Source organism: Alosa pseudoharengus, unplaced genomic scaffold (genome assembly GCF_046254945.1).
Source record: "Alosa pseudoharengus isolate Yale_2024_CS ecotype anadromous, Long Island Sound unplaced genomic scaffold, YU_APseudo_1.1 YU_APseudo_1.1_scf_1, whole genome shotgun sequence".
NCBI lineage: Eukaryota > Metazoa > Chordata > Actinopteri > Clupeiformes > Clupeidae > Alosa > Alosa pseudoharengus.
The window spans coordinates 15,019,235-15,045,300 of NW_027468564.1; the positions used below are offsets into that span (position 1 = coordinate 15,019,235).

Sequence of the window (26,066 nt, forward strand, 5' to 3'; positions counted from 1 at the left end):
GCACTGGGCAGTTCATTCCACCAACATGGAACCACTGAAGAAAAGAGTCTGGAATTAGACCCAGTTTTTATGACTGGTCGACACAACATACGCTCACCAGAAGACCGCAGTGGGCGGTTGGGGATGTAAGGCTTGATTATTGAATTAAAATAACTAGGAGCAGATCTAGTTAGTGTCCTATAGGCCAAAGTGAGAGATTTAAATTTAATTCTGGCTACTATAGGGAGCCAATGGAGAGTAACTAGGAGAGGAGTTACATGTGTCCTCTTTGGCTGATTGAAGACCAGGCGTGCTCCAGCATTTTGAATCAGCTGTAATGATCTTGTTACACAAGCGGGTAAGCCAGCTAATAGTGAATTACAATAGTCCAGCTTAGAGATGACCATGGTCTGAACAAGAAGTTGTGTGGAATCTTGTGTCAGATAAGGTCTGATCTTCCTAATGTTGTAAAGCATAAACCGGCATGATTTTGCAATAGAAGCTATATGCTCAGAGAAGTTAAGTCGGTCATCAATTACAACGCCCAAGTTTCGTGCCGATCTAGTTGGGGTCAGTGAAGTTGAGTCAAGCTGGATGTTAATCTGTTGGGGAATAGCTGTTTTAGCTGGAAACACCAAAAACTCTGTTTTTGAGAGATTAAGCTGAAGGTGCCGATCTTTCATCCAGGCTGAAATATCCTTAAGGCATGCAGAAATCCGGTGGGAAACACTAGAGTCATCAGGTGGGAAAGACAGGTAAAGTTGAGTGTCGTCTGCATAACAGTGATAGTCAAATCCATGGGAGCGAATGGTATCACCTAAGGAAGTGGTGTAAATAGAGAAAAGCAAGGGTCCTAATACTGATCCCTGAGGCACACCTGTGGTGAGGGCATGAGACTTAGATACCTGTCCCTGCCAAGACACGTTGAAAGAACGCCCTTTAAGGTAAGATTCAAACCAGTCAAGAGCTTTTCCAGAAATTCCCAGTTCAGATAGTATAGATAGGAGAATGTCATGGTTAACAGTATCAAAGGCTGCAGATAAATCTAGTAGAATTAATACTGATGACTGAGCAGAGGACTTAGCTACTCTCAATGCTTCAGTCACAGACAGAAGAGCAGTTTCAGTAGAATGACCACTCTTGAAACCAGACTGCATAGGGTCTAGTAGATTATTCTGATGAAGAAAGTCACAAACTTGCTTGAAGACCACTTTCTCCAAAACATTGCTGTCCTAGACCGGCAGAAAATACAATTTAAGATTATGGTGGTGTTTTTTATTTACTTATTTATTTATTTATAAAAAAAATGTATGGTGCCATTTAATGTAGATCTACCCAATACCCATTCATCAAAATGAATGTCATGTTTTCAGTGACTATAAATATGCCTATGGGATTTATTTATATTGTATACTTCAATACACAGATCTGTAACACTGTGAATTAAGGCATTAAGAAAACACAAGCAAAGTAAATAAACATTCAGTTTGTAGGCATTTTTAACTTAAATGTCCATGGCAGTATGCTGACTCGGCGTGAAAACAGTGCACGGCTGATATCCGCTAGCTGCCGTTTGGAGAACTCGGAAGTTCAGACTGAAGTTGCACGCTCTCTCGTGTTGGATAACAGCAGCAGCTCGGGGAAACTTGAAAAATAGCAATGCAAAAGAAAAAGAGGAAATGCACATATGCACCAGCCGAAGTTTCCTATTGAGAGAGCAAATTAGGTTTCAGTCCCAACTCTCTCTAGCCAGAGTCAAAAGTTAGCGTTTTGGCCAGCGTTAGCTATCGCTAGCCAAATAAACGCCATACTAGCTTGCCTCTACTTGATTAAATTATCAGCTGAGGTGAACGCTAATCGGTTTGAAATCTATTTCTCCGAGCTCGGTCTGTGGGCTGTGAATTGTACACTTTTGATCCCGTGAGGGAAATTCTGTCTTTATCCCGTCCGTCAAAATTCATTAACAGCAATCGGTAGGGGTAGACTTAAAGGATAATTCCGGTATTTAGCACTTTGAGTGCCTTTTCTGGTTTGTTTTGGATGAACTAGAGTGGTGGACACCGAAATTTTGACGATGGGTCAAAGTAAATTGATTCACTACAGAGTAGTCCCTACCTCTCCGGACTCCAAACGCATAGATTAGCCTAATCAACAATATTAGGATGTGACAAAGGTGTTAGAAATGTCCGAGCTAGGTTTAGTGTACTGTACATAGAGATAACTTCACCACAATCATGCAAGAGCCACAGGGTTAATAACACATGCTGCTATATAGATGTAGGATTTAATTTTTTTCTTGTAGAAGCAGTGAGTGTACTTCATGTGGGACATGTACAGTGAGTGAATGTAACAACACTTCACTTGCAACTGCTGCCACATCATTCTCTCACTACTGCATCTAATTGCTTAGATAAATAAGCCACTGGTCTGTGCTGACCCCCATGCTGTTGACATAACACCCCCGACATGTACCCTGCTTTTTCACACACCAATAAATCATAGTCAACAAGTCAAGTAAGTCATAGTAGGCAAGAGCTGAAACTGAGGCTAATGCCTATTTATAATATGTAAAGGTCTTATCATAATTGTCAGTCCAAGTCACATTGTCAGTCAAGTTTTTTACATGTATTTACATTACATTACATTACATTTGGCTGACGCATTTTTAACCAAAGCGACTAACAACATGGTAAACAGTTTAAGTTTTAGAGCAATTCTCAACAATATTAGGACAATTTAAAAACATAAGAATAAGTACAGTAAGAATAAGTGAGTGCTGTTTTTAACAGTTACGTGTCCGTTTAAGACGGCTGGTGAGTGCTAGGATCAGCAAGACTTGTTGTAAGTGTTGCTATGAGAGGAGATGTTCTCTAAAGAGCTGGGTCTTCAGGAGTTTTTTGAAAATGGAGAGGGATGTCCCTGCCCTTGTAGGAACTGGCAGTGTGTTCCACCAACGAGGAACAACAGATGAGAAAAGTTTGGATTGGCCTGAGCGTACCGGAGGTAGAGCTAGACGTCGTTCGTCTGAGGAGCGCAGCGGTCTGGAGGTAGCGTATGTCTGTATGAAGGCATTCAAGTAGGTGGGAGCAGAACCGGAGACTACTTTGTAGGCAAGCGTTAGAGCCTTGAATTTTATGCGGGCCGCCATAGGTAGCCAATGTAGCTGGATGAGTAGCGGGGTAACGTGCCCTCTTGGGTTGGTTGTAGACCAGGTGCGCCGCCGCGTTCTGGATCATCTGAAGTGGTTTCACTGCGCAGGCTGGGAGACCTGTCAGGAGGGCGTTGCAGTAGTCGAGTCGTGAGATGACTATTGCCTGAACCAGAAGTTGGGTGGCATCTTGAGTTAAGTAAGTCCTGATTTTCCGTATATTGTAGAGTGCGAAACGGCATGACCGGGCGACTGAGGCAACATGATCTGAGAAGTTTAGTTGGTTGTCGAGAACAACTCCTAGATTTCTTGCAGTCCTGGTAGGTGAAACAGACAGGGAGTCAAATTTGATGTTGATGTCGTGGTGTATGGTAGGTTTAGCTGGGAGGACCAGCAGTTCAGTCTTTGAGAGGTTCAGCTGGAGGTGGTGTGCCTTCATCCATGTAGCTATGTCTGAGAGGCAATCCGAGATCCGTGCTGAAACCAAGGGGTCATCAGGTGGAAAGGACAGATAGAGCTGTGTGTCGTCTGCATAGCAGTGGTATGAGAAGCCATGCGAACGGATAATCTGTCCCAAGGAGGTGGTGTAGATAGCAAAGAGAAGGGGGCCCAGTACTGAGCCCTGGGGGACCCCTGTGGTGAGATGGTGAGGTGCAGATAGCTGACCAAGCCATGATACGTTAAACGAGCGTCCTGTGAGGTAGGATTCAAACCAGGAGAGAGCAGGACCGGAGATTCCCATGTTAGCGAGTATAGAGAGAAGGATGCGGTGATTAACCGTGTCAAAGGCAGCCGATAAGTCAAGCAGAATGAGTACTGATGACCGAGCGGTCGCCCTGGCTTCTTTTAAGGCTTCTGTTACAGACAGCAGAGCCGTTTCGGTAGAGTGGCCGCTTTTGAACCCAGACTGATTTGGATCCAGAAGGTTGTTCTGTGAAAGGAAGTCAGAGACCTGTTTGGAGACTGCTCGTTCAATGCCTTTGGATAGGAAAGGCAGGAGTGAGACAGGGCGGTAGTTCTCGACTTGAGCAGGGTTGAGAGAAGCTTTCTTAAGTAACGGTGTTACCCGGGCCATTTTTAACGCTGTTGGAAATGTGCCGGAGGTTAGCGAGGCATTGATCACGTGTGTGATAGCTGGTGCGATGGTCGGGCTGATGGACTGAAGTAGGCTCGTGGGTATAGGGTCCAGCGAGCATGTGGTAGGACAGCTGCATGTCAGGAGTCTAGATACTTCATTCTCGGAGAGAGGCGTGAATGCTGAAAAAGATGATCTAGCAGTCCCTAGAGGTTGTAGGAGTGCGGTATCTGAGTCAGATGCTTTGAGTGGGCATGTAGAGAATTGACTGCTGATTGCCGCCACTTTGTTTGTAAAAAATGAGGCGAGGGTATCTGCAGTAAGGCTGGATGGAGGAGGAGGCATCTGAGGGTTGAGTAGCGATTTGAAGGTTGAGAAAAGCTTTCGAGTGTCTGTAGCGCTGTTGATTTTGTCATTGTAGAAAGCCGTCTTAGCAGCAGTGATGCTGGCTGAGAAGGAGGTCAGGAGTGTCTGGTAGTTTTTGAGGTCATCAGTTAGTTTGGATTGCCATTTCCTCTCCGCGGCTCTGAGTTTGGTGCGCTGCGATCGGAGGGTATCATTTAGCCATGGATGAGAGTGTTTGGATCGAGCTGGCCTTGTGGTAAGAGGGCACAGCTCGTCTAGACACGAGCTCAGTGTGGAGCAGAGCGAGTCTGTGGCCTCATTAACCTCCAGAGAGGAGAAGGTGTTGAGTGGAGGTAGACCGGAGGCAACCACAGAGGAAAAGTGCGTTGGAGACAGGTTCCGGATGTTGCGGCGGAACGTGACCATCGGCTGAGGAGCCGGAGGCTGTTCTGTCAGGCTGACGGTGAACTGGATGAAGAAGTGGTCAGAAAGATGGAGAGGCGTCACCGTGAGGGTGTCTGTGCTGCAGTTCCGAGTGAAGATCAAGTCAAGCTCTTTGCCAGCTTTGTGTGTCGGTGGGCTTTGAACCAGTTTGAGGTCAAAGGAGTGGATCAGGGCCAAAAAGTCCGCTGAGCCTGGGGCATCTAAATGGATGTTGATATCGCCGAGAACAAGAAGCGGACAGTCATGCTCAGGGATGGAGGACAGCAGAGTGTCAAGTTCATCCAAAAAGTCGCCTAGTTGGCCTGGAGGGCGGTAGATGACCAGCACGTAGAGTTTTGCTGGGGCGATCACTGTGATGGCATGGAATTCGAATGAGACATATTTGTTTAAAGGCAGTAGCGGGGTGAATTTCCATTTGTTGGAGATCAGCAGGCCCGCCCCACCTCCTCGTCCAGATGGACGAGGGGTGTGGGATAGTGTAAGGTTAGTGGAGAGTGCAGCCGGGGTGGCAGTGTTCTCTGGTTTGATTCAAGTCTCAGTGAGAGCAAGGAGTTCCAATGAAAGATGGTTGGCATAGCCAGCTATGAAGTCCGTTTTGTTGACTGCGGATTGACAGTTCCACAAGCCCATGGAGAAAGAGTTTTCTGTAGGTGAGGACCATTTAAGTTGCTGGAGGTTAAGCAGATTTCTGCCCCTTTTGGCATGATGCCGTTTTCTGCGATGGCCGGTGATAACAGATATGGTGGAATGGCACATTTTTGCCTTTGTCGGCGCCTGTGCTCGGTGAACTTGCACAGGTAAACTTGCTTGTCTTGACCGCGTCCGTCTTCAACGAGGACGGCTGAAACGAGGGCTGTGTATTTGCACATGCTTGGAGAGGCTGTGCCTCTCTGTTTAATTTAGAATCCAAGCACGGCAGTAGCCAATCATTCTTAGGAAGCAAAACTTTTGCTGCTTTGTCTTGGGTCTGGGACAAGCAGTTATTGCTGAGATGCGAGATGCATCTAGGGCCCGACAGCCAGGAGTGAGTATATGACCCAAGTACTTCACTCTCTCTTGACAGAGTTGCAACTTTTGTTTGGAGACTTTCAGTCTCACACTGGCCAGGAATGTTAATTTTGCCACAGTGTCAATTTGGCACACCTCACTCGACGGACTTGTTAGTAAAACATTATCGACATAGGAGAGGCTTGGTAAGAGCGGAATTAATTTTGAGGGGCAAGATACCAGAGCTTTGTTTGAAACGGACGCTGACTCTGTGTATCTTTGTGGCAAATGTGTCAAAGTATATACCATCGTCCTTTAGAAAGTAAACGCAAATCAAAACTAAAATATGGATCCGCTCTAATTGAAACTTATGCATTTTTATATCAATTACAGAGAAACACGTTGCATTCAGAGTCAAACTTGAGTCACAACCTCCTCCTGCAGAGAAGGAAAGCTGTTAAAGATCTGTCTCTGCACAGGGGTGACTTTTACAAAAACACCATTTTTGGAAAAATTATGTCTTTTGTGATGATAATACATAACCCAAGGTGTGTTGGACATTACCACACCCCAACTGAATTAAAAATCAACCTGGGGATAAGAATATTGAGTTTGCAAACAATGTCAGACCAGATGACAGGTCTACTACATCTGCAGAGTAGCTTTACTTGTAATTACGCCGGCTATTTCAACAGTCTTACTCAGTCAACAGTCCTACTTGGTACCATTTTCTAAGTATTCCGGATCCGGGGTCTCATGAAAACATTTCATCACAAAATGCAAGCACTCTGGAGTTTCCTTATCTTCCTGGACTGAGACTGGAGATGTTAATACTATACTAGGCTGTTTGCTAATGGTCCCTTTAAACCAACCCCATTATGTGTGAGTGAAATTATAAGATATAATTTACACATTAAGTCCCAGTCCAGTAAATTTTCGGAGCAAACACTGCTGAGGAGGAATGCTGTTTTACTACATGTTCCTTACATTTAACTACCCATGGGTAAGGAACTCTCTCAAATATGAACTGATCTGATACTCCTGTTACATGCACTTTTCCTTGTCATATACTTACACTTTCCTTCTTTTCTTTCACACTAATATCTGCTCCTGTCTCGTTCAAAAAGAAAAATATCCCCATTAACAGAAAGAGAGTTGGCTGAGTAGGCTGTGCTGATGCATTCAGAGTGAGTTGAGGAAAACAGTTCAAGTTGTAAATCAGAAGTGTCACCACAGGGTCTCCTGTTCAGACCTCTCTGTCCTCTTCAGCTTTGTCCTGCTGAGACCAGACAGGAGTTTGAGAGCGCTGCTGTGATGGGTGATCCCAGTACTGTTTCTGATGTTCCTTGTCACAGTGGCTTGCTGAGTGGCCTTCTCCTCTGGTTAGCCCCACAGCCACATCCATGTTCTTCCTTCAAGCCTTTCATCGTTTTCAATTGTTCAGTTCCTTTAGAGCTGCTACTGTATACTCCAAGTAACAAGCTGGCTCATAACATAGTCCATGATGTCCTCCGTATAGCCTTTGCCTCTCTTCTGCGCAGCCCTACTTTCTTTTACCCTGTCTACCATAGCCCTAAAAAGTGTAAAATCAGGGACTCACCACCAAGTTGTCTGTGACCACCAAATCCAGTCGTTACCATATCCGAGACACAGGAGGATTCCCTCTGGCCAGGCTGGGTGCCGCAGAGCAGTGTTTGTTGCCAATGACGGCCTTCTCCCAAGATCACAAAGAGATCTCCCTCCAGTCGACATGGTTGGGGTCCTGCGCCTTTGGTCCTCCTCGCTATACATCAGAGATAGGTAATCCCATCCTCGTCGCCATTAATGTGGTCTACATTAATCCAAGACAACTGGTGTGAGACTGCAGTTTTATTCACGACGCCGGGAGCATGTTACACACATGAAATGTCAAAGTAACAAGCCCACACATTTGTGGATGAAGCCAACTCTATACCCTTAACACACACCCACAGAAATCACAAGTTGTCACCCTCCAGTGATCACCTAACCATCTGGTATTTTAACAGAGATAAGAAATGTTTACGACCCCACATCTTGAGGGTCACCCCTAGTTCGGTGACACAGGGGTTATCTTAGCTTTCCTAAGTCAAAACATTCCAACATAGGGGTTTCAGATGGCACAAGTTTCAGAGTAAGAGGATGGTAATTAGATTTCACTACATGTATGTAAGGTATACTAAACATTCAATGAGAGACATATAAAAATTATCCCACAGAATGTCCATTTCATCGAAGTTCTTTGCCTCAAATTTCTATTTTTCTTGTTTAAAATTGGCGACAGGCTGTTGCCGTCGTCTTCCCCCGCCTTCAGTTAAATAACGGCGATTTCAAATTTTATTTTATATGGCTGCTAATCAGCTTAATTGAGTGCGTGACCGAACGCTATTGTCATTGGTCAAAGAGGCATGCTGTTCACGTGATTGATTGATGTTAAAATGTCTGTTACCAGAGACCTGCATCAATCTCTGGTGTTGCGTTTTGAATGTGCAAATACATACTTTCAAACTTCCCCAATTCTTGTGCAATGTTTTTCCCTTATTACTAGTGAACTGAAACAATTAGACCACACACAAAACATAAATGAAGTATTATCAAGAATTTGATCATGTTCCACAGATCTGGCCAAACTAGCCTGGCTAACAAGGTAGCATGGGAAAACCCAGGCTATGGCCAAACAGCATTCAAGCACAAAACCTTGGCTACTCACTCGAGGTCTTATCTCAAACAAAACCTTAATTTGACTACTCATAGACCACTTTGATTCCAACACTTATACAATCATTTGTTATTATTATTATTAGTAGTAGTAGTAGTAGTAGTAGTAGTAGTAGGCTAATAATAATAATAATAAATAATAATTATTATTATTATCACCATCATTAGGCAATTATGAGCATATCAGTGGTCTATATCGTTGTGTGTGTGTGTGTGTGTGTGTGTGTGTGTGTGTGTGTGTGAGTGCAAGTGCGTGTGTTGGGTGGGGGGCATCAGGAGATTCATGATGAAGTCAGGGGGCGTTTGTTCAAAAAGGCTTCGAGTAGGCTACTGGATTGAGCTGATCTGGTTCAGAAAGCTTCAGCTCGCCATCACTACCAAAATCCCCAAGGTAACGTCCTTATATATGGGCAAAGATTGTAGCTTTTTTGTAGGCGAACTTCAGAGGTCTATTTGAAGCTTCGGACATCACCATGCCAATTATGCCAATTTGGTACAAGTTAACAGCTGTTTTGACAGCTGCGCGAACATCTTGCGCATGTGCAGATTGCATCGTGCAGGCAGCATCGATAGTAGGCTACTGACTCAAGCTTCAACACACTCTGTCGAAACAGTTTGCTTCACCGGAGGGATACAAGCTTCGATGCCTCAGTGTCGAACGTCCTATAACTAACACATGTCTTTTAGCTTGTTGTAACGGGTGACACTGCAGCAGTCATCGTGCGTGAATTTACTTGAGACAGGCTATACCAGGGGTCGGGAACCTTTTTTGCCTGGAGAGCCACTTTTACCAAATTTTTTTTTTTTTAATCTCAGAAGAGCCACATAAAGACGGTTACAAGAAAAAGTTTAGATATTTAACGTACATTTACTTTCATTCAACAGAGGATTTTTAAATACATGTTCTACTACAGTAGTTTTAAAAGTAATGTGCAAGTAACTTGAAATGTAAAGTGGAATGACAGAAGTATAGGCCTTAGGCTTCTCATGTAGGCTAAACACCACCCCCTATTTTCCCAGTGTTCTTTGTATGTATGCAAAGTAACCTCATAGTTAACAACACAACACTCAATTTTCATGACATGACATGTCATTGGCGAAATTGAACATTAGGCCTACTGTACCAGAGATTAGATTTGATGATGGCCTTGGAGTCTGGCTGGCTCATATTCAGTGAGGTTAAGTTTCAGGCAAGAATTGAGGCTGTCATCATTTAAGGGCAACTCCACGCAAAACTGTCATATATCCATAACGCCAACATGGCATTGTGTTGGCGTTATGGATGTGACAGTTTTGCGCGGAATTGCCCTTAAACGTGAGCGCAGGTTTGTCTTTATATTTTTCATATGTGAGAAAGATTTCTCATATGCAAGTGGAATCGAACAGGGTTATCACAGCAATACTAACTCGTTGCAGTGTGCGATATATAACTGGCAGTTCATTTCGCGTTTTCAGAATCAGTCTTCGGATGGAAACTTTCCCACTTCAGCCCGCTTGTGTTCGCGCTCGCAAGCTGTGGTCACTGACGTTTCCTTTTTGACATTTTCCTTATCTAGCCTACAGCAAGCGCACATCAACAATAACAATTAAAGTGTTCTCGTTCATCTATTTTTCTCTTCGCCATTTTCTTTGTTTTGGATACAACCGTTAGCTAGCTGATTTTTTAAGTAAAGCATCAGCGGGTGGAATGTTATCTCGGCACAGCATTGTCCAATAAAAAAAAGCGTTTTTCATATCTGTACAGTACATCGACGTAACCGTGAACTTCAGCGGTAGAGAACAGACATGGGATGGATTAAACTACGTGAACATATATTATATTTCGAACACTATTTTAACATTTTGATTTCAGTAGGTCCATTTTTAATTTAATACAGTACCAAAATTATTCATGACTTATTGAGTAAACAAATGGCAGGTTTGTCCGAGAGCCAGATGCAGTTCCCAAAAGAGCCACATGTGGCTCGCGAGCCATAGGTTCCCGACCCCTGGGCTATACCATCGCCAAACGGAAGGAAACAAGAGATACCACGACCGCAACAACGCCGCGACTCTTGGACTTTACCGTGCGTCACTGTGCGAGCTAATATCGCTTGAGACAATTTGACTTCAACAGGACGACGTGGGGATTTTAATCTTGGGGCATAGTCCCGTTTTAACTTTAGCCTACTGGGAAACGAAAGCAGATTGAACAGACGAACTAAACTCCACATTTGTGAAGTAGCTACAACGACAACGGAGGAGGAGGAGAAAGGCGTGACCAAGACCACCGTGGTTCTCCTTTGAAAAGTAAGTTGTTTCCCTGATTTGTTGCCTATGGGCTCTGTGACTGTCGTTGTCGCCGCTAGTTAGTGATTAACAACTCTCATTGACTTCCATTCAACACATCAAAACAATACTTCAAGTAGCCTACAGTAGGCTAGGCTACATGCCAAACGTTTGGACACCTTCTCATTCAATCCGTTTCCTTTATTTTCATGACTATTTACATTGTAGATTCATCAAAACTATGAACACATGTGGAATTAGGTAGGCCTACTTAACAAAAAAGTGTGAAATAACTGAAAACATGTCTTATATTCTAGTTTCTTCAAAGTTGTTATTTTTTTTATTTAATACCATATATTCAGCAAGCATGACAAATATTCATCTGTGGGCCAAATAACTTTGCATTCATTCATAGTTTGGATGCCTTCAGTGAGAATCTTCTTCTTCTTCTTCTTCTTCTTCTTTTTTATATGGCGGTTGGCAACCAGCTTTTTGGTGCATTACCGCCACCATCTGGACTGGAGTGTGGATCAAATGGTCATCCTACACTTTCCTAAATTCTTTTAAATAACCCAGTTACCTTCAAAAAAGAAAACAAAAAAGAAAAACAAATTTCACCTGATTCTCTTTGCAGTATTTCATTCAAATTTAATGTCATCTGGATTTCACCAAGTTGTGAGATAAATCTTTGTCTGGCTTGATGGTACTCAGGACAAAACATAATTACATGCTCTATGGTCTCTTGACTATTACAATATTCACACATTCCATCAACATGCTTTTTCATGGTAACTAATGTTCTGTTTAATCCTGTATGTCCTAGCCTCATTCTGGACACCACATCTTCTTCTTGCTTGCTTCTGCATGTATTCCTGCTCCTCCCCACCTTTCCTTGAATACTATGCAGGTGTCTTCCAGACTGTTCGTTATCCCATACAAATTGCCATTTTTCATTTATTTTAGCTTTGATTATACTTTTGACTTCAGCTTTGCTGTATTTAATATTCAACTCTATGTCAGACTTCCCTGCTGCTTTCTTTGCACATTTATCTGCTAATTCATTACCTCCTACACCTATATGAGCTGGTACCCATATAAATGTAGTACTAATACCAGACTTAAGCAGATTGTTGGCTAATTGCATTACTTCATATACTATGTCCTGTCTAGACTCAGAGTGACAACGTTTAAGGCTTATTAAAGCTGAGCTAGAGTCTGACGCAATCACAGCTTGCTTAGGTCTATTGCTCTCTACCCACAATAAGGCCATCCATATTCCTATAATTTCTGCTGTGTATACAGCTAAATCATCATTGACTCTCTTTCCAGATTCAATGTTTAATTGAGGGATAACAAAAGCAACTCCCATTTTCTTATCAGTCTGCTTAGATGCATCAGTATATAAAATGACTGCTTCTTTATATTTGCTCGCAATGTAACTCTGGACCCTGTAATGATCCACTTCAACATCCTTCTTTTCCTCTAATAAGCCCAAGTCTACTGGAACCTCTGACATCAGCCAAGGAGGAACAACAGGATATGCCACTGTAGGGCTTATTTCAAGAGCACTGATTCCCATATTTATTACCTTTTGTTTTATTGTCCAACCAAAACTTTTAATAAGGTAACTCTCTCTCTCTTGACACTGCCATAAGACTGATTGACTCATGTGTTTTTCACTATGACCCCTTAGATTTGTCCAATACACAAGAGACAGCTGGTCTCTTCTAAGATAGAGAGGCATCTCTCCCATCTCTACCTGGACTGCTGCCACTGGCGTGGTCTTAATTGCCCCACAGCATAGCTTCAAACCTTGGTTCTGAATTACATCTAGTTTATTAAGTGATGTTTTAGCAGCAGACCCATACACTACACACCCATAGTCAAATACAGATCTCATCAGCCCTGTATAAATGGCTTTTAAAGCAGGTCTACTTGCTCCCCATTCAACTCCACGCAGACACCTCATCACATTCAACACTTTCTTGCATTTCTCAATATTTTTTTGTATATGCATTGTCCAAGTTAATCGTTTGTCAAACCACATTCCTAAATATTTGAAGAATTCCACTCTTTCTAAATCTGCCCCAGATAATTTGATTTTAACATCTACATTTATTTTCTTCCTAGAGAAGAATAAAGTCTTTGTTTTATCTATTGAGATCCTAAACCCCCATTGAAGGGCCCATTCTTGGACTCTGTTCACTGCCTGTTGCATCTTACCCACCACAAAATCTATATTTCTTCCTTTTTTCCACATTGCTCCATCATCTGCAAACAATGCCACCCCAACTGAATTTTGTATGTCTTTAAAAATACCATCAATCATTATTGAAAATAATAGTGGACTAACAATACTTCCTTGTGGGACACCATTTTCCACACTGTATTGCTCACTTAATTCTCCATTTATTTTAATTTGAATTGTTCTATTAGACAAAAACCCTTTAATCCATTGGAACATCCGTCCCTTTATTCCCAATATTTTAACCTTTATCAGTATACCTTCTTTCCACAACATATCATATGCCTTCTCAATGTCAAAAAACACTGCCACTACATTTTCTTTGTTCACTTGAGCCTTCCTTATTGTATCTTCAAGGCATACAATGGGATCCATGGTGCCTCTACCTTTCCTGAATCCACTTTGATAATGACTCATTAATCCTTTCGTTTCAACCCAATATGTAAGCCTGTTATTAATCATCCTTTCCATAGTTTTTCCCATCTGGGATGTTAATGCAATAGGTCTATAGTTAATTGCTATTTTAGGATCTTTCCCAGGTTTCCTAATAGGAATAATTATAGACTCCTTCCATGTTCTAGGAATACAGCCATCTATCCATACTTTATTATATAGACTTAACAAAACTTCCTTCCCCTTATCACTTAAGTTCTCCAACATGGAATAGCAGATTTTATCCATCCCTGGAGATGACTTACCTAATTTACTTAATGCCTTATTGAGTTCAGATTTCGTAAATAACACATCCAATACCCCTTCTTCGCTATCCTCAATGTCAAACACATTGCGATATTTTTCAATTGTAACTTCTCTACCTCTTTTTTCTTCTTGATTTAAATTCCCTGAGCTGTGCACCTTGGCTAATGTTTTAGCCATAACCTCTGCTTTTTCCTTATTATTGGTGATCGATCGTTCTTTGCCCCTCAACCAACACTGGGTATCCATATTCCCTTCCATTCCCTTTCATTTTTTTAATCATATTCCAAACTCTCTCCACTGGAGTAGTTCGACCAATAGAGTCACAGAACTTTTTCTAATGATCTTTTTTAGCTTGTCTTATTGTTTTCCTAACTATTGCCTGAGATCTTTTATATTGAACTAAATTCTGAAAATTATGTGTTCTTTTTAACTTTTTAAACGCTCTATTTCTACCTTTAATTGCTTCCTTACATTCTGTAGACCACCATGGCACTATTTTAGTTAACGTCTTAGGCTTAGTTTTTGGGATTGATACTCCTGCTGCAACAATTATTCCACTGCCAATTTCATTACACAATTCCTCAATATCCTGATTTTTATCAATAGATAGTAACAATTCATCACTTACTTCTCTATACTTACCCCAATCTGCTTTTCCTAAAATCCATCTCTCTTCTCTTATGTCATGTTCAATTCTTAATTCCACTCCTATCTGAATTCTAATAGGATAATGATCACTTCCTACTGTGCTTTCCCTCACTACCTCCCAGTCACATCTATCTGCAATGGTTTTTGTGACAATAGTTAGATCTATTGCTGACTCTGTACCCCTTGCCACATCTATTCTAGTCCCAGATCCATCATTCAAACATACTAACTCTTTCTCTTCCATAAATTCTTTGACTACATTTCCATTCCCATCATCCCTCTCTCCCCATAATGTACTATGTGCATTAAAATCCCCACACCAGATCATTTTCCCTGACAAATCCTTCCAAATATCCTCCAGTTGCCTTATCTCCACTTGTCTACATGGGTTATAAAAGTTTATAATTGTCACATTATCTTCATTTGTCCATACTTCTGTAGCAATGTATTCCAAGTCATTCCCCCTCTTTACCTCTCTATACTGAAGTCCCCTTTGTATAAAAATTACAACTCCTCCTCCTTTACCTATTTCCCTATCCCTTCTTATAGAGTCATACCCCTTTATTACAAAATCCAACCTAGGCACTAGCCAGGTTTCTTGTATACAAATAATATTAGGTTTCTCTTGTAAATTTTCAACATAGTTTTTGAATTCTTGGCCGTTTGCAATTAAACTCCTAGCATTCCACTGAAGTATAATTAAAACCATTATGCAGGCCCACTCCATGACTGTGATTGTTGTGTTTCATCATTAAGAATATCTCTTACTCTTTCCCAAGGCATTCCCTTTGCATCCAGGTATTTTTCAGCTGACTTTACAATTATTTTAATTCTTTCAGTTCTACTAGTGGTCTGTGCTGAGCAATTGATTATCTCAGCCATGAAGAGCACAAAATCACCTTTACTCACAATCAACGTATCTTCTTTTAGTTGATCACACTTTACACATTCCTTTACATCTTTAGTCCCATCCTTTATTGTTTCTACCGGTACACCTACACCTCTTGGGACTTTCTTAGTTGCCTCTGCATAGGAAACCCCTTGGACTACTTTAATTCGCTGTACCTCCTGCATTCTTTTGTTAGCCTCACAACCTCCATATGCTGCACTATGTTCTCCTCCACAGTTGCAACATTTTAGTTTTGCCCCTTCTTCACACTTTCCATATTCATGTTCACCACTACATTTGCTACATCTTTGTTTGCCCTTGCATATCGCCGCTACATGCCCATATCTTTGACATTTAAAACACCGCAGTGGTGGAGGAATGTAAACCTTGACATCATAGCTCATGTAACCAATCAAGACTTTTCCTGGGAGTTTAGCTTCGTCAAAAGTTAACAGTACTGATAGACTGTCACATATAACTCCATTCCTTCTTGTTTTAAGTCGCTTTGCTTCCCTTACTTTAACATTTTGTATTCCTTCTTTCACTGAATCCACTGACTCACTTAGAGGAATCCCAGAGATCACACCCCTAACAAAGTTTTTGTCATATGCCATTGAACACTTCACTCGCTGTCCATTTAGTTTATTTGTCTTTATTGCTTTCTGTTGTTGTTCATCACTTTTACATATTACCAGTAAAGAACCATTCCTCAATTGTTTAGCGCTCCTTACCTCCCCAATGTCTTTATGCAGACTTTTGGTTAGTTGGATTGGACTCCACTCGTTAAAAGTAGTCCCCTCTTGTAACAATTTGATAAACACCTTGAACTCATCTTCACTCCTTTTCACCGTTTTTATTTCTTTATCAATGTCACTATAATCTGATTCGTCTCTATCTTTAGTTTTCCGTTTCCTATTGATTACTTTCCACTCATCCAACCTCCCGCGTCCAACATCCATCTCCCCATCCTCACTTCCTGATCCGTCATTTCCTGACCTCTGACCATTCACAGTCCAGTTGTTGCCAACCGCCTGTAGCTCACGATCAACAGACAAACGTCTACGCTCCTTTCCTCCAGATGCCGCCATTCCACCCTCGACCGTCTCACTTCGTCACCAAAAACCGGTCTCTCAGTGAGAATCTACAATGTAGTCATGAAAATAAAGAAAACACATTGACCTCTCCAGAATAAGTCCCGCCTCCGTAACTTTCGTATCCATCCAACTTCCGGGCGTGGATTGTCTATGGGGAATAACATGGCGTTTCGAAATATCATACCGGTAAAACATAGGTAGGTAGCGAAGTTGAAAAATCTGGTGGGCAGATTGGCCTACACACTTCTGCCATATAGTTTCCACTGGATTTTTTGATTGTCGGTGCCGTTTAAGTAGTATACTATAGACTATACTACTTAAACGGCACCGAAAATCAAAAAAATCCAGTGGAAACTAGATGGCAGAAGTGTGTAGGTCAATCTGCCCAGCAGCTTTTTTTAATTTGTCACCTACAGAGTTTGACAGGTACGATCTTTCAAAACGCCATGTTATTTCCCATAGACAATCCACGCCCGGAAGTTGGATGGATACGGAAGTTAGGAGGCGGGATATATTCTGGAGAAGTCTATTGAAATGAGAAGGTGTGTCCAAACTTTTGGCCTGTAGCCTACTGTATGCTCAAACTACCCAGACAGCAAAATATATTCCCAGACAGCAAACGGACTACGAAACGCATCCGCCGCGGAGGTACGGTGAACTCCGTAACGGATCCAGAAATCGGATCCAAAACTGTGTCCACTTGCACACCGCGGCGTATCCGCCGCGATGGCGGCTTGCGGATCCGATCAGACACCGCGGCGGTCCCTTTGCGTATCCGTGCGTTATTTCTAACACATCACTAGTGTCACATTGTGTTACACAGCTTTTGTGTAATTTTTTATAACACACTTTTGCGTTATTCTTACACAAAATCAACACGTGTGTGTCAACTTGAATTACTAAATTTACTACTACAATACTGTAATTATTACTATAATTACTACAATTGAAAACAAATCACAAACAAACCAGATACATTTACCATAATTTTTTATTAGTAATAGTACTAATCATACAATGAAACCTTTTTATCTCATTTATGTGGATTTCAGAATCACTATTAAATAAATAAGTTAATAAATAAATTAGTAAAATGTCTGCAACATCTCTCAAATTTTGTCTTTCTTCTCCATTGCCTGTGGAGGTGCTCTTCAAAATATTTAACGGTTAGTAGTCTGAGAAACATGAGCACCTCTTCACTTTCACAAATAGGAGTACATATTAAGCATAGAAATGTTTTTTTTTTCTTTTAAGCAGTCCAGTGTTTTGACAAGCAACTCTTTGGTGCAAGTTATACTTTTTTGAACGTCAGTCAGTGTAGTGTTTTATGAGTACATTTTGTCAACAAAAGATGCTGCACAGTTCTTGTGGACCTGAAAATTGCAATCCACAGTGGTGTCCACATTGTCCACAGTGGTACAGTCAAAATTGTCCAGATCTGTCTCACATTTGGACAAATGTACATGGCAACTTCACTCACAGTACTTGGAGCTTTTCAGCAAGCTTCATGATTCTGGACCTCTTCCCACCAGAGGTTATCGGCTGGCCATAAACATGCTGCATGAACCCAAAGACTGAGGCAAGTTGCACAGGAAAGGCCAGGTTGCATTCCCAATACAGTTCAAACAGTTTGTCCAGACTGCACGTTAGGCCCTCATCCAGAAGTGGAATTGCAACGCGATCTCTTCTGGGTAAGATGACATATTGGGGTGATGTGCTGGGATGTCCTAAGCTGACAAGGCGGGGTTGGTTTTCTCCAGTCTGGGCCTCAGGATTTTGCAGATTACTGATGCTTGTTCCAGTCTGAAAAATACAAAGGGCAGACAAAACACACATTTAGTTATTTGTTTAATTTTTTTAACATTTAACTTTCATCCGAAGTGACTTGCATATGTCAAATTACTTTACGCAGGCCATTGTTCCCAGAGCAACTCGGGGTTCTGTGCCTTGCTCAAGGGCACAGCGGTGAAAGTCAGGTATTAAACCTACAACTTTTCAGGCTACGGCATAGCCTGGGTTTTCCCATGCTGCCTTGCGCGCGCGATTCAATTCGCGCTGCAAGGCAGCCTGGAAACCATGGAGCAAATTTTCGCCTGAGATAGGGGACCAATCACAGAGCGGGGAGGGTGCAGCAAGACGATGACGTCGAATATGCGACACACCGAAGCAGTTTGTTTACATCCAACATGGCAGCCGAAGCGAAGGTACCTTTCGACGCAGCCTTAGATAGTGTTTTAAGTAGCTTGGAACGCAAGTTTACTTTGAAAGAAGAGCAACTTTTGGCGTTGAAACATTTCGTGACCAAGAAGGATGTTTTTGCCCTGCTACCAACAGGCTTTTAGCCTGGCTAGCGTCACGTCATCAAGTACAATTGAAACGATTGGCTATGAACTAGGAACAGGCGCATTTGACAGACATTCGTAGCGCCCAATAAACGGCTCTGGGCATTCGTAAAGCACGCCTCAAATACGAGGAAATGAGCATGTGGTTTCCAGACCCCGTCTCATTTGAGATGAGGGTATGACGCTAGCCAGGCTAGCTACGGCATGCTAGTCCAGCTCCTTAGCAACTACGCCACCACCGCCCCATGCCTATCCCATGTAACAGAAGGACAAATCTTTAAAAGTTGACTGATTCAGACATTAAAGTTAACTTACTGGCTGTATGTCCAAGATGTAAGACAGAGTGGACTTCACGCTGCATTTCACAGGGGCAGGTAATAGGTGAGCATCTTGAGACCTCTAAAGCACTTTGATTCTACAGAGAAAAAAATCACATAAAACAGACAGCCTAATAAGATTATTTAAGCTTCTCTAATGTTCCCGTCATCCCTTTCAGAGCTTTACATTAAATTTTCCTCCAAATTTTAGCAACAATTAAGACACATTAAACATTGAAACATAATTAATACACTCTATGCACAAGTTAATTTAGGATTTGTGCTTACTACCCTATCAACTTCCTGTTTGCATTAATACATTGACATATATGGCTCTTCGTACCTCATCTCACGGTAGCCGCCCATAGTACCTACCCACTTGGTTTGAACATCAACAGAAGTGACGTTACCCTAACTGGTCCTAACTGGGCCAAACTTCAAAACAGTTTATTTATGCATTATTGAACTAACAAGCCAAGTTACTTTGGCTTTTTTGGCAAAGTAATGCAAGTCATCAGCATGACTAGTATAACATTGCTGACTGAGGCAACTTTAGCATCCAAGGCAACTGTAACCTACAAAATCGAATTTAGGCATAAGGCAATGCACTTTGCAAATACATCATACCTTGGTTGTGGAAGTCCCGACATGGCGCCGCCAACAAGTTGTAAAAAAATACACCTACAAAAGACAAATGTATTCATAAGACAATGTATTGTGCAAATAGCCTACACATCATAACTTGGCCAAACTCCATTACATTAACTTACCTATCTTACCGAACTAATGCGAACTAAAGTCAGTAAAGCTAGCCGACTAATGTCAAGGCAACAAAATGTCGCTAGCAGTGTGACATCGTCATTACTGACTGAGGTCAAATTAGTTAGCATCCAAGGCATGCAGGGGTGAAAGTAAGCCGGTACTGGCCGGTACGGAGTACCACTAAAATATTCGGAGAGGGTACGCCGTACCGAAAAAAAAACTATACTGTCTCTGATAAATATTGCACTTTCAGCATGACAACACAACTGCTAATGTCAAATTACCAAAAGCAACACGTTTCCCCCAAAATATATTTCATATACATCGTTCTGAACTGTATCTGAATTGTGTCTAAACCTCCCGTGCAGCTGGACAGACAACGAGCAAGCTATAGCGCGCGTACAGTAGCCTACAGTAATTGCGCCAACGTGCACTGGTATCCAAAGTGTTTTAGCAGACGGACGTTTCTTGGAAAGTCTCCCAAATAAAAAACATACAGGCTAAAGAAAAATATGTTGATGTTTCAATAGCCTATTCTAGTTTTACGTGTGCAGTGAAAGTGTTTTAGCGGACAGAAGTATGTTGCAGTCTCCCAAATAAAAAGGCATGACTCAAAGAAACGTGTTTCATGATATACAGTAGCCTATATTAAAAAAAAAACGATTGGAAGTGGGAGCGAGCAGAGTAACTAGGCTAAATAAATAAATAAATGTTGAAATTAAGTGTTTGCAATTTATTCATAATCAAAAACAGATACAGGTGGGCAGGGTAGGAATTTCACGGCGGCCACGACGGCCATGGCCGTCGTAGCCCCTTGCATTGGCCGTGAAGCCCCTTTGAAAATCAGAGGTTTACAGGCCACGGTGGCCTTGGTGCCCCATTCTTTCAATATTCTGCTTTGCGTCCTACTAATAGCGATTTTTAGTTAGCCTGTGGCCTGTCAAAATAATCTTAGCATTCACAGCGCAAATTAATTTAGTCTTTTACGCAGTGGAGAAAGTGACAGCGCAAGAAAGTGCGTCCAATTCACCCATTCTTCTCAGTTGAACTACTCGCGAAGTAGCCTATACATCACACAGACATCACAAGTATCACATGAAAGAGCTTTTTCTCAGCTTTTAAACGATGTTAGCCGATAATTGCTGTGTTGAACGGTTCGCGAGAAAAGTAGGCCTAAATATAATTCAATTTAATCATACATTCTACTGAAGGTTTTGCGTCCCATGATCTCCCTACCCATTCATCTCGGTGGAATACTTCACGAACCCTTCTTTTAACACATGGCAAACCATATATCGGAATAAACAGCAGACCTTACCGAACACAAAAGTGTAAAGCAGTCCCCTGTACAGTTAGCCGTTCCAGAGTAATCTAGTTTTGAATTTGCAGTAAATTTCGACATGCATGGATGTCTCCAAATTTGGGCTTTGCGTTTTACAATGTGTTTAAATTGTTCCACATGATATCATAACGGGCCAAATACAAAATAAACGTTACAAATATCGCCTAGATATTGGTAAATTATAGGACAGCTGACTAAGAGTTTGTGAAAGCATTTGATCACAAAAGGCATGCATCTAGGCTATTTGAGTCTCTTAAAGCTGAGCTGTGCTTAAATTGTTCAATACATGATTTCATAACAGGCCAAATATAAAATAAATGTTATATATAGCCTAGATATCTGTAAATATTAGATGATCAGATGATTTACAGTTCTATGTAATATGTCATGTTTCATGTTTTTGTAATGTTTCATACAGTGATGCAGGTCTACTGCAGTGAATAGGCCAAATACAACTTTGATCATTTTTATAGCCTACTACTGTATAGTTAACTTTGGCCTTGGTGCCCTGACATGTGGCCTTTGTGCCCCCCACCAAATATGCCCAACTGAAGGCCAAGTGGCCTTGCCCCCAGAATGGTGAAATTCCAAGCCTGTAGGTGGGTTAAAGAGTGATACTAGAGTGATAAGAAGTCCTAGTGAATGCTTGATAAGTAGACTATAATACAGTAAATAAACAAATAAATAAATAATAAATAATTAGGCTAAGTGAAATTTTCGGCGCACGCTATGCGCGCATTATAACTCTATATCATAGTACCACCAAGAAATGAAAACTACTTTCACCCCTGAAGGCATGCGAAAGCAAACTAACAAACGTGTTCATTAAATTGAATAGGTTTATCAATTAGTGTCATTGGCTTACTTTCGTAAATGAGCAACCTAAATGTTGTATTATAACAGCCCTATTATCGCCTGGTGAAACGTTTTTGTAGGCTAGAAGCTAGCTGTATGTATCTACGTTAACATTCTTTAGTTTGCTAACGTTAGCGTGCAGTCATTGAACGATTAACACTATGTTCTCAGTATGTTACACCAGTACGCCAAAAACATAGTAGGCCTAAAGCTAATATATTCGTGTTCATTTGTGATACAGCAGTGTAAATTGTCAGGTAGTAAATTATAAACATTGTTACGTTAATGTCAGCTTCACTTACCGTAAGAAATCAAACTGAGGAGGCAGCAGGTTCTTCTCACGCATCTGGATACAGCAATTGGCTCATCTGATGATTTGATTGGCCATTGCATTTAATACATTTTTGCGTAGGCTAGAACTTCTGTGCAGTTTTCCTCAGACTCAGCTGAGATTTAACACAACATTTGTTGAAATCACCATTACGCAAGAAATGTGTTGATTTTTAACACATTCGTTTTAAGAGTGTAAGAACATGTTCCAAAACACAGGTAACCTTCATACCAGACCACTGTTTTTCTTAGTGGGAAATAACAGTAGCCTGATTTTTTTGGGTAGAGTTGCTGACAGTTAAGACTCCGCCTTGAGCTTTTCCTGTTTGTTGGCTGGTTGAACCACCGACTCTCACAGCATCTGTTATCATAGAAGCATAACAAAATGAGTTGTTATGCATAACTACCTACTTTTAAACGGAATGTCTGCTACATGAATATAAAGCCACCGCCGCCAGCAGGCTGCTATCTGCTCTGTCTACCTGTGACAAAATCTACCACCTGTAAGGCCTGGGCTACACCGAGTCCGCAAGTGAAGCACTCGGTTCGCAGAGCGTAAAAATAATTTTAGAAGACTAATCCAATGTTTTTAAACATACTGTACGCCATCACGTCTGGTGTAACCAGTTCCATTGACTACAGTGGAAGCCAATTGTTGCAACAGATGCTCTGCAAACTGAATGCTTCAGTTACGTGCGCAGTGTAGCCTTCCTGTAAGTGTGATGAGTTATGGAATTGACCACATTTTGGCAAAGACCTGTTCCCTTAACCCATTTACAGTGCTGGCCAAAAGTATTGGCACCCATGCTAAAGTTGACTGAAAAGAGGAATATAAAATCATCTTTTGGAAATTGATCTTAATGCCTTAAGTGAAAAATGAGGAAATATCTAACCTTTAAAGACACCAATTTTCTTAGTGAATGAATAATGTATCATAAATAAATAAATGTTCTTCCTTAAAATACAGGGGTCATAAGTATTCCCACCCCTATGTTAAATTCCCATAGAGACAGGCAGATTTTTATTTTTAAAGGCCAGTTATTTCATGGATCCAGAATACTGTGCATCCTGATAAAGTTACCTTGGCCTTTGGAATTAAAATAGCCCCACATCACATACCCTTCACCATACCTAGAGATTGGCATGGGTGTTATTTCAGTTAGCCTATTAGCTGGTTTGATTTGCATGAGCATCAACAAGTCAATGCTACCCACACTTAAATGAACGTCAACTTCATAGTTTCCTCCGGCATCTGCGCCATAGCGCAAAAAAACAAAAGAAATTACTGTTCAGTGTGTGACCGGGCACGGTCTTATTGCTGAGTGTGTTGTAACACGCTCTGGAAATTCACAATTTCGTCGCCGTTTTTTAAAAGAAAAAAACATAGTCCAGTATTTCTTTCGAAATTGAAATGAAGTTGTATGGACTGGACTATGTTTTTTTTTTTTTTAAACGGCGACGAAATTGTGAATTTCCAGAGCGTGTTACACAGCAATAAGACTCCTACGGACTTTCCCCTGAAGGTGGCGGCAAAGATGGCAACATTTCCGGAAAGGTACTGGCTTGATGAAATTCATTCTGGACTCTCTATTCGACCACATAAAGACCTCGGGATACTTCGGTTTGGCTTTAGGGACCCTCTACTCACTACCACGTAAGTGTTATGTTGTTTGGAACTGTAGAAGAGGTATAAAAATAGCGTTTTGTAGCGGCGCAATTGAAATGCCCCGCTCACTTCCAGGCTACGAGTTGTGACTGAAAACGGTACAATCGAACTTTCTCAAAACACATCCGAATGACATAATTTTGATGTCAACTCAACGTATGTACCCCCAATCATCCGGAAATCGATCTAAAGTGCATTTTACTCCGGATAATTCCTTTAACAAAATACATTTTACTGGTGTCATGAAAGTGTACATGTACATAAAAATTGAAAAAACTACATCTAACCACAACTAACAGACTATCACCTGTAATATCACCCTACCCAAAAATACTTAAAAACTAGAATTTATCAAACAACTGATCCTTCAAAAACAGCAAACTACTTTAAACTACACTACACTAAACTAAATTGCAAACTACTTCACAAAATGTAGAACTGGTATGGATGAAAAACCTCTTCTGTGGGTGAGCAGTACACATTTATATGCCCCTGCAGACACTTTGGCATACATGTATTGTTCCGATATTTCAGAGACACTGTAGATATTCAGAATGTCTGAGCTGAATGGGTATGTAAAGAAGATGGACTTATCAGAAAACCTTTTATAAACTAATTAAATGCCATCAAGACACTCAACAATGTTGTAGGTCTTGCAAATGTCATCAGCAATGGCAAATACATTGTTTCCTGTTGAAACTTTGATAGTCCAATCGTCAGTAACCATTTGGCTGTACTGCTCTTTAACCTTTTTAGAAGCAAGGTCATTTGGAACTGGTCCAACAAAGTGGGGCTTTTTCAAACAGACTGATATTCTATCAGTGATTTGATGAGTATTTTGCTCAGACAATCGACGTAACATTTGGGCGAGGGGGCGTTGGGGTTTTCTGACAAGTCTTTTGAGTTTTTGTAAGTGGTTCTCGTATGGAAAGGCTGATATGTTGTCGAGACAATTATGGTGTCCTACATCTTGTGCTAAATGAATAAGTGAATGAACATTGTACACAATTGCGTCTCTGCCACATATTTCTCCGAAATGTGTAACAAACATATGGAGCAACCTTTTGGCATACTGCCAGTGCATTGAGGACAAGGTTGGGCTTACTAAAATGGCAATGCTGGAAAACGGCAGCATGACATTTTTGTAAATATTAGTGTCCAAATATGAAGGCAGAATTACAGGTCCAATGTACAGCAAAAACATCCTAAATTCTGTTGCCTTCCACCTGTCAATGTCCCTCAATGTCCTTGGTTTTCTCGCAAATTCCAACAGAATATGACGGCGCAAACCTGTTAAACTGTCAGACATTCGGTCAACAATTGAAGCAGGTAAACAGAACCTGAGAGCCCCTCTAAGCCAAATGTTCAGAAGCTTCCTAACGACACCTAAACAAACAGAATGCATATAATCTCCCGGAAACTGAGATATCATCCCTACGTTCAACCCCTGGAAAGGGTTAGGGCCCTGGTGATGCTCTTCATTATGTTTTTGGCCAAATGATTCATCTGTCCTGAGTGGGCAAGAGACTAAGGGAAAGGTCATTCTGCCAGATACATACTCTCCTTTCTGGGAACATTTATCACATCCGAAATATCCATTGTGACTCTTAATGTTTTTTATAAAAGCCCAGGCAGGGGTATCACAAATGACAGAATTTAACTTAACAGAAATCCTTTTGGCCTCAAAGTCAATTCCACTCTCCAACTCTTTCAACTCAGAATTGGTTTTTGTGGTCCACAAAACAATGCAATGACAACAGGTTCTTTAATTGGAAAACGTATTGAACATCCTAAAATTGGCCACACCTTAATCCCACTACTCTTGAATAAGGGCAATCCATCGATTTTGACTCGGAGTTTTAGTGTGCAGCCATCTGCAAATGACTCAAATACCT

General features: G+C 41.3%; 1 protein-coding gene across 1 annotated transcript in view; it reads left to right on the plus strand.

The window, feature by feature from the left end:
* Nucleotides 1–10,749: 10,749 nt before the first annotated feature.
* The window catches only part of LOC143121759 (uncharacterized), a 29,104-nt gene continuing 13,787 nt past the window's right edge, over nucleotides 10,750–26,066 (plus strand). The window contains exon 1 of the mRNA XM_076282340.1: nucleotides 10,750–11,003. The gene's annotated coding sequence lies outside the window, so the exon portion shown is untranslated. The remainder of the gene's footprint in view (nucleotides 11,004–26,066) is intronic.